Source organism: Mobula hypostoma, chromosome 11 (assembly GCF_963921235.1).
Source record: "Mobula hypostoma chromosome 11, sMobHyp1.1, whole genome shotgun sequence".
Taxonomy (NCBI): Eukaryota; Metazoa; Chordata; class Chondrichthyes; order Myliobatiformes; family Myliobatidae; genus Mobula; species Mobula hypostoma.
Window position 1 is genome coordinate 65,065,048 of NC_086107.1, and position 16,146 is coordinate 65,081,193.

Here is a 16,146-nt window from a genome sequence, read left to right on the forward strand (position 1 = left end):
TGGCATATCTGACTTAAACCATAGAACCATAGAACCTTAGAGCATTACAGCACAGAACCAGGCCTTTTGGCCCTTCTCAAGCTCATTATTTCTTGTTAATGTTACTGACATTTACGTGCCCTCTTATCTCTTCCCTTCCCACCATCCAGGAACCCAACAGTCATTTCAAATGAAGGCAATAATTCATTTAGACTTATTCCAATCCAGTATACTGGTTTTAGTGCTTACAGCACACATAAAATGCTGGAGGAACTCGGCAGGCCAGGTAGTATCTATGGAAAAAAGTACGGTTGGCATTTTGGGCTGAAACGTCGACTGTAATTTTTTTCCATAGATGCTGCCTGGCCTGCTGAGTTCCTCCAGCATTTTGCATGTATTGCTCAGATTTCCACCATCTGCAGATTTTCCCTCATTTAGCGCTTAGAATGTGGTCTCTTCACAAAGGAGACAGCTAATGCAGATTGAATTACTACTTTTCAGTCATCGTGGCTCACCTTCAGCTTTCTATTATCCACCAGGTTAATTATCCATCCCACAGCCCCACAGATCTCTCTGTGACCTCCTATACTGTAAAGCAAGGCCTAATTTCTGCTTGAAGAACAATACCTCAATGAGTCAGACAGCATGAACACAAGTCCTTCAACCCTTCAATGCTGACCAATTTCCAATCTCTGGGCATGATGTAACTCTCAGGATACACATCTCCCTCTCCACCCTCTCTCCCTTTCTCGCTTGCTCCTAGCCAATTTAGCAGCAGACCTTCCACCTGTAAATATTGGCCTAGTTCCCCTTTCCCTGTGGCCAGGCCCACAAGACTCTGCATTTCACAGTTTTCACATTCCTCTGTTTGTGTTTTGTCTCTCGAACTGCTCTTGCCTTGTAACTTTTAAATGCCTTTTCTTCACTTTACTAACTTCTGTAATGAAATCAGCCTAATCATTTCATCAATTGTTTATCTCCCTGCCAATCCTGACCTCACCCCATCAGTGATGTTATCTTTATCCTCTCCCTCCCTCCCCACCTTCCCTGCAATGTAAAATGACTTTCTTCTCTTTCCCAGATCTGATGAAGGATCTGAAACATTGACTGTTGCTCTCTCCACAGATGCTGCCTGAATGTTCAGCCATGAACGTTCCCTGGTCACACGGGATGATGGTACTTGATGCTGCCATTTCTCTCGAAGTTGCTATCTGGCAAGTTTTCTCAAAAATAGTCTCTGAACAATGACTTTGACTAATTTGGAAAGATTGTTAAGTCCATTTTTGGCCTCTGTTATTGAAAGTAACAGCAATTCCAGTGCAATGAAGACTCTCAATGCCTCGATACATTCATTAACTGACTCACCAACATTTTGTTTTTGTTTCAAGCCTGCAGCTAGCCACTTGATTAAAGTATCTCCATAATGTCCTTACACCTCTGCAAAGAGCACATCAATTGCCTTTTGAAGTGCAAGTAAATTGAGGTATTGTGATAATATCTGATCAAATTTCAGCTAAGAGGATTATTATCTTCTTCTCCTGAATGGTCTCGTTAAGCACGTGTGTACTCTTGGCAATTACTTGTACCTCTCCGGTAGGGACATCGCTGTACACTCAAAATATGAAGCGCAAGTTCTTAATCCCAATGTTAGGAAGTGAAGCAATCATCTTGCTGCTGCCGTCAGGTCCCTGCACACAAAGAATGGCAGAACACCGAGGGCATTTCTATTTCTCCTTGCAGATCCAGTCTTTAAAATACGTACCACCATTTGGCATCTCTCGCTGATTGTATACATTCAAAAGAGATGTAAAATATTATTTAGGAGGTTACTCCTCATTTATGTATATGTGTATTTCCTACTGTAGCAGTGCTGATTATATTGCTGTTACACAGCAGGCATGCTGTGTGACTCTGCTGCCTAACACGGCCACAGACCACACACGCGAGGGATCATTGCCCACAGGGAATATGGGAGGGAGAGACAGGGCCCCTTACTTAACTCACCTCTAATGATTTTAGCAGTAAGGGAGATCACAGCCAAGCCTAACTCTTTATTATGGGTCATCTCTGCCACTGATCTCTGTAATAGTTTATTCTCCGCAGGCACAGACCCTATTTCCTGTCATACAACAGTTTAATTCCCCTGATATTATGGACCATTTCCTAACAGATTAATTTACTAACCTTGTCTTGGTGGGTGATGGGCAGACAGGAAATGGGCTGCAGTTCTCCCCAGAATAGAATATCATTCGGTATAAGGATCCTGTTTCAAAATCAGATTGATCATGTGTTGTGAAATTTGTTGTTTTGCAGCAGTAGTACAGAGCAAGACGTAACTGTTACTCTAAGTGACAAAAAGAAATAAATATACTTAACTGGCTGCTTCAGTCTTTAACTTAAGTTGTCAAAACCCTTCAAAGTTCAAAGTAAATTTTATTATCAAAGTATATATATGTCACCATATATTACCCTGAGTTTGATTTTCTTGTGGGCATACTCAACAAATCTATAGAATAGTAACTATAACAGGATCAATGAAAGATCAACTAGACTACAGAAGACAACAAGTTTCCTGAGGAGACTGAGGTCCTTTAACATCTGCCGGACAATGCTGAGGATGTTCTACAAGCCTGTGGTGGCCAGTGCAATCATGCTTGCTGTTGTGTGCTGGGGCAGCAGGCTGAGGGTAGCAGACACCAACAGAATCAACAAACTCATTCGTAAGGCCAGTGATGTTGTGGGGATGGAACTGGACTCTCTGACGGTGGTGTCTGAAAAGAGGATGCTGTCCAAGTTGCATGCCATCTTGGACAATGTCTCCCATCCACTACATAATGTACTGGTGGGCACAGGAGTACATTCAGCCAGAGACTCAAACCACCGAGATGCAACACAGAGCGTCATAGGAAGTCATTCCTGCCTGTGGCCATCAAACTTTACAACTCCTCCCTTGGAGGGTCAGACACTCTGAGCCAATAGGCTGGTCCTGGACTTACTTCCTGGCATAATTTACATATTACTATTTAACTATTTATGGTTTTATTACTATTTAATTATTTATAGTGCAACTGTAACAAAAAACAATTTCCCCCGGGATCAATAAAGTATGACTATAACTATGACTATGACTATGACTAAACTGTGCAAGTGCAAATATAAATAAATAGAAATAAATAATGAGAACATGAGATGACAAGTCCTTGAAAGTGGATTCATTGTTTGAGGGAACATTTCAATGGTGGGGCAAGTGAAACTGAATGTAGTTATCCCTTTCTGTTCAAGAGCCTGCTGGTTGGGGTAGCACCTGTTCCTGAACCTGGTGGGGTGAGTCCTGAGGCTCTTGTACCTTTTACCTGATGGGGAGCAGTGAGGAGAGAGCTTGTCCTGGGTGGTGGGGATCCCTGATGATGGATGCTGCTTTCCTACAGCAGCGTTTTATGCCACTGTTAACTCTTGCCCAATGCAAATAATTCAACCTTTGTGAGATATTGTGCATTGTTTTTACTTCTGTTTACAGCCAATGGAAATGCTGGATTGCTTATTCTCCGGAAGTGTGAGCCATATTTCTTGTCACACCACAGCCGAATTCCCCTGATGTTATGTACTGCTCCCTAATGGGTTAACTTACATCTGTCAGCGTGAAGTTGGCGGAGGGGGGATAAATCTTCAATTAGTAATGCTTAGACAATTATTTGAGGCGCCACGATAGCACAGCGGTTAGTGCAATGGTATTACAACTTGGGGTGTCATAGTTCGGAGTTCAATTCCGATGTCATCCCGAAGGAGTTTTTATGTGTTCCTCCCTCCCCAACCCCGTGAATGGGTGGGTTTTGTCCGGGTGCTCCGGTTTCCTCCCACAGTCCAAAGACGTACAAGTTAATAGGTTAATTTGTCATTGTAATTGTCCTGTGAGCAGGTTAGGCTTAAATTGGTGGATTGTTAGGCGGCACTGCCGATTGGGTCAGAAGGATCTGTTCCACGTTGTATCTTTAAATAAGTAAATTATATCTCATTTGATCTTAACCTCGCAGAAGATGTTCCAACACATTGCAACTTATGTACCGCTCCGAATGAAATTATTTGACGTCATAAGCTGTTGTAACCTTTGTTAAAAAGTTAAAATAACACCAACAGGAGAAAATAAGGAGGATTTAGTCAATAATTAGAAGCTAAAAATGCAGACTATATACCTCATTGCTAAAAACAGGTACATCAGTGATCTATCATGTGGCATGCAGTGATCCAGCAGCTAATCAGAAAACATCGTTAATGAGCTCTCAAAAGCTAACTTGAAAGAACTTGGTCCAAGTGCATCATTATTTTGCCAGGATTGCCTGTTAGAATTTTGTCTCCAGGAAAAATATTGTATTACCTTTAAAGATACATGGCCCAACATCCATACATCTATCTAAGGTGCGAAAGGCTACCACAATTTGAAACTAGATGTTATCAATGGTTTGCCTTATTCTGCTACCAATGTCATTGTAAAAGTTTAGTCAAAGGGATCCATTCACAAAACAGATGGTGTTTGATTATGCTGACTGTAAGGCATTGCTACAGAAACAAACTACAAAGACACATTGACTTTTGTTCAGTGGCTTGTGAGCCTCTCATTTACTCATTATAAGAATATTTGCAGAGTACAAACATGGGACCCTAAGATCATAATAAGACCATAAGACATAGGAGTAGAATTAAGCTATTCAGCCCATCAAGTCTGCTCCGCTATTCCATCATGGCAGATTTATTATCTCACTCAAACCATTCTCCCGCCTTCTCCCTGTAACCTTTGATGCCCTTAATAATCAAGAACGTATTAACCTTCGCTTTAAATATACCCAAATGACTTGGCCTCCCAAGCCATCTGTGGCAATGAATTCCACAGATTCACCATCCACTGGCTAAAGAAATTTTCCTCCTCATCTCTGTTCTAAAGGGGCATCCTTCTATTCTGAGGCTGTGCCCCCTAGTCCTAGATTTCCAATTATAGGAAACATCCTCTCCACGTCCACTCTGTCTAGGTCGTTTAATATTCAACAGGTTTCACTTAGATCACCCCCCCTCCCTCCACCTCATTCTTCTAAACTCCAGCAAGCATTGGCCCAGAGGCATCAAATGCTCTTCTTATGTTAACCCTTTTGTTCCCAGGATAATTCTCATGAACCTCTTCTGGACTCTCTCCAATGTAAGCACATCCTTTTTTAAGATAAGGGGGCCAAAACTGCTCATAATACTCCAAGTGATAGATTGATGGATTCTTGATCGGTCGTGGGATGAAGGGATATGGGGAGAAGGCAGGAGACTGGGGCAGAGCCTTGATGAAATAGTGGAGCGGTCTTGATGGGCCAAATAGCCTAATTTTGTTCCAATATCTTATGGTTTTAAGGACTCTGTAAGTTTGGACCAAGACTGTCATTCTTTGGTAGGGTGAAGGAAATGAGATGCACAACATGCTTGAACTGGAGGAAAGCTTGGAGCATTCAGAGCTTTCATAAACCTTCTGCAATAACCCATCGTATTGGCCAGAGCCACCATGGTGTCAGAGTACAGGCACAGTTGGAAGACAGACAACGAGACAATGCACAAGGGTGACTGGACAATAATTGTTGGTTTGGTCATAGCTGATAATTATACGTTGCTTAACACTGATTTACATGGCTTTATTTTTGATAATTTGTGTTTCAAAGGACTCAGATGTACAGCAAAATGATGTATCACAGGGGCATCAATTGTGGAAACATGCTCGTCAGCCCAACTTGTCCATGTCAACCAAAGTGCCCACCTCAGCCAGTCCCATTTGCCAATGTTTGGTCCCTATCAAATCTGCCTTCATCAGATTTGGTTCGTCATTAAAGCCTGAGCAGATGAGTGTGTGCCTATGAAAACCTGCTGTACCTTCCCAAACCAAAAGCCATGGATGAACCGGGAGGTTCATTGTCTGCTGACGGCTAGATCTGTGGCATTTAAGTCTGGTGACCCAGGTCTGTACAAGAGAACCAGGTATGACTTGAGGAGGAATATTTCAAGAGCGAAGAAACAGTTCTGAGTGAGGTTGGAGGTGACATCGAATGCACGTCATCTCTGGCAGGATTTGCAGGACATTACTTCCTACAAAGCAAAACCCAATAGCATGAATGGCAGCAATGCATCAATACCAGATGAGCTCAATGTCTTTTATGTCCACTTTGAAAAGGAGAATATAACTACAGCTGTGAAGATTCCTGCTGCGTCCAATGACCCTGTGATCTCTGTTTCAGGTGCTGATGTTAGGCTGCCTTTAAGGTGGGTGAACTCTCACAAGGTGGCAGGCCCTAATGGAGTACCTAGCAAGGCTCTGAAAACTTGTGCCAACCAACTAGCAGCAGTATTCAAAGACCAATGCCTTTAAGCTAAAATTCCTACCAAAAGGTAGTGGATTCAGCCCAATACAGCACAGATAAAACTTTCCCCACCCTTGAGCACATTGACGTGAACAGTTGCCGTAGAAAAGCAGCATCCATCAAAGATCCTCACCGCCCAGGAGATGCTCTTCTCTCACTGCTGTCATCGGGTAGAAGATACAAGTACCAGAGGACTTGCACACCAGGTTCAAGAACAGTTACTAGCCCTCAGCCTTCAGGCTCTTGAGCAAAAGGGATAGCTACACTCGTTTAAGGACTCTTTCATCTTGTTATTTCATGCTCATTGTTTATTGCTATTTATTTATATCTGCATTTGCAGTTTGTTTACAGTTAACGGTTGTTGATGTTTACAGTTTACAGTTACTGTTCTATAGATTTGCTAAGTATGCCCGCAGAAAAAGAACCTCAGGATTGCATGTGCTGACATGTATGTACTCTGAAAATAAATTCTATTTTTGACTTTGAACTTTGACATCTACAATCTCTCAATACGGTCTGAAGTTTCCACCTGCTTCAAAAAGGCAACAATTATATCAGTGCCCAAGAAGAGTAGTGTGAGCTGCCTTAATGACTATTGCCCAGTAGCACTTACATCTACACTGATGAAATGCTTTGAGAGGTTGGTCATGGCTAAAATGAACTGCCTTAGCAAGGATCTGGACCCACTGCAATTTGCCTATCGCCACAACAGTTCAACGGCAGACACAATCTCAATGTCCCTTCACATGGCCTTAGATCACCTGGACAATACAAACACCTATGTCAGGAGGCTGTTCGTTGACTATAGCAGTGTTTAACACCATTACTTCCTCAGTCCTGATCGATAAGCTACGGAACCTAGGCATTTGTACTTCCCTCTGCAATTGGATCCTCGACTTCCTAACCCAAAGACAACAATCTATGCAGATTGGTGATAATATCTCCTCCTCACTGACGATCAATACTGGTGCACCTCAGGGTGTGTGCTGAGCCCACTGCTCTACTCTCTCTATACCCATGACTGTGTGGCTAGGCATGGCTCAAATACCATCTATAAATTTGTTGATGATACAACCATTGTTGTCAGAATCTCAGATGGAGACAGGAGGGCGTACAGGGTGAGAAATACCTGCTAGTTGAGTGGTGTCGCAGTAACAACCTTGCACTCAATGCCAGTAAGACCAAAGAGCTGATTGTGGACTTCAGGAAGGGTAAGAGGAAGGAACGCGAACCAATCCTTATAGAGTGATCAAAAGTGGAGAGAGTGAGCAATTTCAAGTTCCTGGGTGTCAAGATCTTTGAAGATCTAACCTGGTCCCAACATATTGATGCAGCTATAAAGAAGGCAAGTCAGCAGCTATACTTCTTTAGAAATTTGAAGAGATTTGCTTTGTCACCTAAAAGACACAAAAACCACCAAAAATGTAATGTGGGGAACATTCTGACAGGCTGCATCACTGTCTGGTATGGGGGGGTGCTACTGCACAGGACCAAAAGAAGCTGCAGAGGGTTGTAAATTTATTCGGCCCATCTTGGGTACTAGCCTACAAAGTACCCAGGACATCTTCAAGGAGCAGTGTCTCAGAAAGGCAACATCCATTATTAAGGACCTCCAGCACCCAGGGCATGCCCTTTTCTCACTGTTACCATTAGGTAGGAGGTACAGAAACCTGAAGGCACATACTTAGCAATTCAGGAACAGCTTCTTCCCCTCTGCCATCCAATTCCTAAATGAATATTGAACCCATCAACACTATTTCACTTTTAAAAAAAATATATTATTTATTATTTTTCTATATTATCATGTATGGCATTGTACTGATGCTGCTAAGTTAACAAATTTCAAAACACACGCCAGTGATAATAAACCCAATTCTGATATCCTTCTAAATTTCTCCTATCCGTGAACGAGTCCAGTTAGATATTAAGTTAAAGAACAGGACCTCCAGGGTGTAAACTCAGGAATGCTGCTCATGCCATACACTAGTGAGGCTAGAAATAGGAAGATAATACATTTCAACAAATTGCAAAAGAGATGGTGCAGGAAGGAGGGATTCAGATATTTGCATCATTGGACTCTCTTCTAGGGAAGGTGAGAATGGGACAGTTTGTATTTGAACTGGAGTGGGACCAATATCCTTGTAGGAAGGTTTGCTTGTGCAGTTCTAGGAGATTTAAACTAGAATTGCAAGGGAATGGGGACCAGAGCGCCTGCACAGCTAGTGGATTAGTTGTGAGGAAAAAATTCTAAATAGAAACATAGAAACATAGAAAATAGGTGCAGGAGTAGGTCATTCGGCCCTTCGAGCCTGCACCGCCATTCAGTATGTTCATGGCTGATCATCCAACTCAGAACCCTGTACCAGCGTTCCCTCCATACCCCCTGATCCCTTTAGCCACAAGGGCCATATCTAACTCCCTCGCACTATTCACACTATTTCTTCTGCACTATCTGTACAGCAATCTGCAGCCTATAATTTCACTTTATGTAATGTACTTTTGAACCATCTAAACAAATTAATGATTTCATGATGTTCCGAAGGATTCGGTGGACTTAACTCTAAGGAATGCAGATATGGCACATTTAGGCAGATGAAGGTACATCGCCGCGGCTGGAAGAGAGGGAAGAGGAGTATGAAACTTCCTCTACGCAGTATCTTGTTAGCAAATGTACTGTCTCTGAAGAACAAGACTGGGGACCCAAGGGCAAGGTTGCTGTATTAGAGGGAAAAGGTGGATTGCTGCATTCTGTGTTTCACAGAGACATGGCTCAATCAAGACACGCTGGGTTCATCAGTAAGACCTGAGTACCTCTTGATACACTGCTGACTGGACTGCTGATTCGGAGCAGGCAAAAAGTTGAGTGTCTGTACTTCATAATAAACTCTTCACAGTGCTTGGATGTAGTGGTGTTGTCACACTCTATTTCCCTGACCTGGAACATCTTATGATTAAGTGTCGACCAATCTACTTACCACAAGACTTCTTCTCCATGACCCTGACTGCAGTTTACATTCCACCAGAGGCCAACATCATGCATGCATTCAAAATATTGAGTGCTGTGATCAGCAAATAAGAAGCAGCTTTCTTTGACACCTTTCAGATAATTTCTGGGGACTTCAGTCAGGCTCGTTTGAAGAAATCTTTGCCCAATTATCATTAGCATGTCACCCGCTGCACTAGGAGTCCCAACACACTGGACCACTGTTATACTATGGTTAGGAATGCCTACTGTTTGACGCCGAACCTTATTTTCGGAAATCTGACCCTCTGCTTATCTTTCTCCTACCTGCATATAGGCTGAGGCTAAACAGTGAGACCCCAGAGGCAAGGAAATAAGGAAGTGGTTGTGGGAACCAAAGGAGTGAATATGGGATTGCTTGGAGTCAGTGGACTGGGCTGTGTTCATGGACCCACCAGAGAATCTGAATGAATATGCCATAGTGGGAGATTTTAATTTTCCAAATGTCAATTGGCATGTCCCTGGAGCGAGGGGTTTAGATAGGGTGGAGTTTGTTAGGTGTGTTCAAGGAGGTCTCTTAACACAATATGTAGAAAAGCCTACAAGAGGAGAGGCTGTACTTGATCTGGTATTGGGAAATGAACCTGATCAGGTGTCAGCTCTCTCAGTGGGAGAGCATTTTGGAGGTAGTAATCACAATTCTATCTCCTTTATCATAGCATTGGAGAGGGGTAGGAACAAACAAGTTAAGAAAGCGTTTAATTGGAGTAAGGGGAAATATGAGGCTATCAGGCAAGAACTTGGAAGCATAAATTGGGAACAGATGTTCTCAGGGAAATGTACGGAAGAAATGTGGCAAATGTTCAGGGGATATTTGCATGGAGTTCTGCATAGGTACATTCCAATGAGACAGGGAAAGGAAGGTAGGGTAAGGAACCATGGTGTACAAAGGCTGTTGTAAATCTGTCAAGAAGAAAAGAAGAGCTTATGAAAGGTTTGAAAAACTGTTAATGATAGAGATCTAGAAGATTATAAGGCTAGCAGGAAGGAGCTTAAGAATGAAATTAGGAGAGCCAGAAGGGGCCATGAGAAGACCCTGGTGGACAGGATTAAGGAAAACCCCAAGGCATTCTACCAGTATGTGAAGAGCAGGAGGATAAGAAGTGAGAGAATAGGACCAATCAAGTGTGACAGCGGAAAAGCGTGTCTGGAACCAGGGGAGATAGCAGAGGTACTTAATGAGTACTTTGCTTCAGTATTTACTATGGAAAAGGATCTTGGCAATTTTAGGGATGACTTACAGTGGACTGAAAAGCTTGAGCATGTAGATATTAAGAAAAAGGATGTGCTGGAGCTTTTGGAAAGCATCAAGTTGGATAAGTTACCAGGACCGGATGAGATGTACTCCAGACTACTGTGGGAGGCGAGGGAGGAGATTGCTGAACCTCTGGCGATGATCTTTGCATCATCACTGGGGACGGGAGAGCTCCCAGAGGATTGGAGGGTTACGGATTCTGTTCCATTATTCAAGAAAGGGAGTAAAGATAGCCCAGGAAATTATAGACCAGTGAGTCTTACTTCAGTGGTTGGTAAATTGATGGAGAAGATCCAGAGAGTCAGGATTTATGAACATTTGGGGAGGCATAATATAATTAGGAATAGTCAGCATGGCTTTGTCAAAGGCAGCTCATGCCTTACAAGCCTGATTGAATTTTTTGAGGATGTGTCTAAACACATTGATGAAGGTAGAGCCGTAGATGTAGTGTATATGGATTTCAGCAAGGCATTTGACAAGGTACCCCATGCAAAGCCTATTGAGAAAGCAAGGAAGCATGGGATCCAAGGGGACCTTGCTTTGTGGATCCAGAACTGGCTTGCCCACAGAAGGCAAAGAGTGGTTGTAGATGGGTCATATTCTGCATGGAGGTTGGTGACCAGTGGTGTGCTTAAGGGATCTGTTCTGGGACTCCTACTCTTTGTGAGTTTTATAAACGACCTGGATGAGGAAGTGGAGGGATGGGTTAGTAAATTTGCTGATAACACAAAGGTTGGAGATGTTGTGGATAGTGTAGAGGGTTGTCAGAGGTTACAGCAGGACATTGATAGGATGCAAAACTGGACTGAGAAGTGACAGATGGAGTTCAACCCAGATCAGTGTGAGGTGATTTAATTTTGGTAGGTCAAATATGATGATAGAATATAGTATTAATGGTAAGACTCTTGACAGTGTGAAAGATCAGAGGGATCTTGGGGTCCAAGTCCATAGGACGCTCAAAGCTGCTGCACAGGTTGACTCTGTGGTTAAGAAAGCATACGGTGTATTGGCCTTCATCAATCGTGGAATTGAGTTTAGGAACAAAGAGGTAATGTTACAGCTATATAGGACCCTGGTCAGACCCCACCTGTAGTACTGTGCTCAGTTCTGGTTACCTCACTACAGGAAGGAGGTGGAAACCATAGAAAGGGTGCAGAGGAGATTTACAAGGATGTTGCCTGGAGTGGGGAGCATGCCTTATGAGAATAGGTTGAGTGAACTTGGCCTTTTCTTCTTGGAGCGACAGAGGATGAGAGGTGACCTGTTAGAGGTGTATAAGATGATGAAAGGCGTTGATCATATTGGATAGCCAGAGGCTTTTTCCCAGGGCTGAAATGGCTAGCACAAGAGGGCACAGTTTTAAGGTGCTTGGAGGAGACCCGGGTTCTGGGATTTCGTGGCTCTGGAGACAGGCTGATGCCCCTGACTGAAGTGTCATGGCAGAACACAGAACATCAGGAGTAGTGGGCTAGCTGCCAAGGGTTGTGTGTGTGGAGAGCTGCACCTTTTTGGTGCCAACTCTCTGGGCGCAGAGCTCGGAAAATGTGACGCAACAGACTTTTAACATCATAAATCAGCGAGTTGTTTTGTTATGTCTCCCCTCTAGCTGTGAAACGGGGACACCCCTTTTTCCCTTTTTAGGAGGGAGAGAGCCTGTGGTGTGTCAAATTATTGGGTGAAGGAGCAGTTTTTGGGGTAGTGTATGTCTGTGTTTTTATTAATGCTTTGCTGCAGGATTGCATCCTCAGTGGAAATTGCTGTTGCTTTTTGCTGGTGGGGGTGGGGTCGTTGCCTTGCTGCTGCTTGTGTGTGGGAGGGGGAGTGGGGGGGAGCTTTGGGGTTCTAACATTTTAACTATCATTCATTCTTTGGGTCACCCCTCTGTTTTCATGGATGCCAGTGAAGAAGAAAAATTTCAGGATGTATGTTGTATACATTTCTCTGATATTAAATGTACCTGTTGAAAACTTTTGAAACTTGAATTATTGAAGGATGCTCAATATTGTAGCAGGGTTTGAATGCTATCACCTCTTACAAAGTGAAAGCAGGTGACATAAGTGACACTAAGCTTTCCTTCCCAGGTAAATTCAATGCTTTTTATGCTCACTTTGACCATCAAAACATAAAGGTAAATTAAAGTGGGATGGCTCACGCAGTGAAACAACAATTTTCACAGTGGCAAGCCCAGTCTGAGCAGGGAGGAGCACATGCAACATCCCAGCATCTGGTCAGCATCTCACCACAGACAGCCAGAATCAGGCGGCACCATTACTGCTGTCACTGCTGCTGTTCATCACCTCACAACAGACAGAGTCAGGTGGCCAATGGCTCTGTGGTTTTTGCAGGTCCTGGTCAACAATGCACTCTGGGACAAGTTGAATCAGTTTGTTTTATGTGTACAGTATCTGGATGACATTCTCATGTATTCCCACTCTCGCTAGGAACACGTTCTGTATGTCTGGAGGGTTCTCAGACAGCCACTCGAGAACAAACTTTATGCCAAACCAGAGAATTGTGTCCCACAAAGAGCAGGCATCATTCTTGGACTACATCCTTATCCCTTCCAGTGTTCAAATGGAACAACGTAAAGTTCAGGTAGTCACAGAGTGGCCCAGACTATCTACGGTCAAACAGGTGAGGCACTTCATGGGGTCTGCAAACATTTATCACCAATTCATCAAAAACCTCAGTTCCATTGCAGCTCCCATAAATAAACTCAACACGAAAATCTCTGCAGGACTCCAGTGGGCAAGTGAAGCAGACCAAGCATTCTCCGAACCAAAGTGATGCTTCACCACTGCCCCAGTGCTGCAACATTCAGACCCATCACTGACATTCATCATTGAGGTTGATGCACCAGGTGTTGGCATTGGAGCTGTAGTCTCCCAGTGTTCTTTGGTAGATCATTGTCTGCACCCCTGTACTTTCCCTTCCCACTTGCTTGACTCCTGCAGAGTTTAACTATGCTGTTGGGAAGAGAGAACTTCTGATCCTCAAGAAGTCCCTAGAAGCATGGTGACAATGGCTGGAGGGGCAGAACACCCCCTTCTGGTTTAGACAGAGCAGAAGAACCTTTCCTACATTGGTGACGTAAGGAGACTTGACTTCATCAAACCTGTTGACACTCTTCTTCACCCGGTTTTATCTTGCCCTCAGCTACTGTCCTGGTAATAAGAATACTGAGGTCGATGCTCCCTCGTGCCGGTTTGACAACTCTGAAGACAATGCCAATCCAGAGCCGATCCTTCCTTGCTTGTGCACAGCTGCTCTGGTTATTTGGTGAACAAAAACAGAGGTGGGGGTTGCCTAACAGTCAGGTGTAGGTGCAGGTGGAGGACCTCCTAACTGGCTTTTGGTCACTGCCACTGTGCAACCCAGAGTGTTGGATTGGGGTCATTCTTTCCTGCTGATTGGCCACCCACAGATCCAATAGTCCTGATGAAGGGTCTCGGCCTGTAACTTTGTTTGTTAATTCCCCTCCATAGATGCTTCCTGACTTTCTGAGTTCCTCCAGCATTTTGTGTGTGTCGCTCAAGTAGGTAGAAAGCTAGCCTGCCTAATTTCTTCCTGCTGGGAAAAGTCCGCCCCGGGAATCAATCTGGCTGCACTTCTTACCTCATATGTATATTTTCCCATAGGCAGAGAAAGATCACAATATTCCAGCTGTAGTCTCACCAGGGTCCTATAAAATTGGAGAAAGATATCTCAATGGAGAGAAATGGATTCTACCATGGGAAACACATTTGCTCGGGGCTGAGAAGTGGATTGGCGAGTCTTGGATACAATGTCCTGTTGTTACCTGCACACCTTCTGTATCTTCTCTGTTACTACTCAGTATGCTTATATGCTGAGGGTGACATTTACCAGTCAAACCTATCCACCTTCCCTTCCTCCCCTTCAAGGACTATAAACGTCCCTGCCTTGGATATTAGAGCTTGATTTAATAAGATTGGGAGTGGGTAGGGTTGGAGAGGGAAGACATTGAGAGGGAATCTCTTCACTAGGTGCAATTGGCAAAGTGTACAGAACATAGTACAGCACAGCAACAGGTCCTTCAGCCTACCTTATTGTGCTGAACTAATTCAACTTGTAATTTAAATGCCTAACTAAACTAATTACTTTTGCCTAAACTTGGTCTATTTCCCTCCATTTTCTGCAAATTCATGTGCTTATCAAATGCCTCTTTTCCTCAAGCTTGGCAGCATATTCCAGGCCCCCACCACTTACTCTGCAAAAAGAACTAACCCCACACATCTCCTTTGAGCTTACTCCGCTCACCTTAAATGTTGAATACCAAAGGATGTGCATTTCAACCCGAGGAAAAAGATACAAGCTGTCAACTCTACCTATGCTCTCATAATCATAAACTTCCATCAAATCTTCCTTCAGGCTCTGCTGCTCCTGAGAAAACAACCAAAGTTTGTCCAACCTCTCCCCTTCTTTGTGCACTTGCCCTCTAATCCAGACAGTAAACCTGTTCTGCACTCCTTCCATCCTTCCAAATAACAGGGCGACAACAATTGAATGCAATACTCTAGATGCAGCTTAATCAGAGTTTTATAAATCTGCAGCATAACTTCTTGACTCATGAACTTAATGCCTTGACTATAATTTCAATGCCCCAACTAATAAATGCAAGCATAGAAATGAGATTTCTGATATACTGAACAGGGTAATCAGGCTATCATGAAATCTGCCAATATGTGATTTGTTTTTGAAATGCTACACTCAGCCTTCGCCTTTGATGCGTGGAAATTTGTTAATTCTAAGTATCAATACTCCCTTGAGCTAGAAGCTAACCTTAAAGTAAATGTTTAGCTGTTTCTGTGCACCTGATTAAAATAATGTTAGTGTATACTGACTAACAGCTGGCAGAGAGTTTTAATGAGTCACAAATTAATTCAGGAAAATAGTTCAATCTGGAAAGGTCAAACTCCAGGGATGCTTGGTGTGGGAAAAAAATGAATCGAAGGCAGAATTTTAATTAAAACTGTCACTTGGTGTAATTGCAATTATATGTAACCAGTGAGAAACTATTGACAAAATAACAGAGTGGAAGATTTATACCAACCTACAAGAGAGAACTCATTTATACCAAAGTTATTAATGAGGGATAATTACTTAATTTTGTTTTTATGGAATGGAGCTTAAGCTTGTCATGCAGAATGATGTTTTTTTTCGAGGGGGGAGTGATTAAAATGAATAAAAAACTAGTAACTGTACTGATTTTTTGGATTTGTCAGGATATTGTGGTTCTTGCTGTAACATGTTGAACAAGTCAAATATAATTAAGTCTGGTAGCAAGCGTAACCATATGTATGATACGTAAAGAATTTGCTTCACTTATACATTCAACATGTAAGGGCTCTATTGATATCAGTAATATAATATAAACGAATGCCTCTTTTGGCAATATACACTGTGCAAGTGGACTTAATTTGATTCAGAGCCACTGTGTTGCCTTGTTAACTTCCCTCTCCTTCCTCCAAAACTATCACTTTCTCCCAATA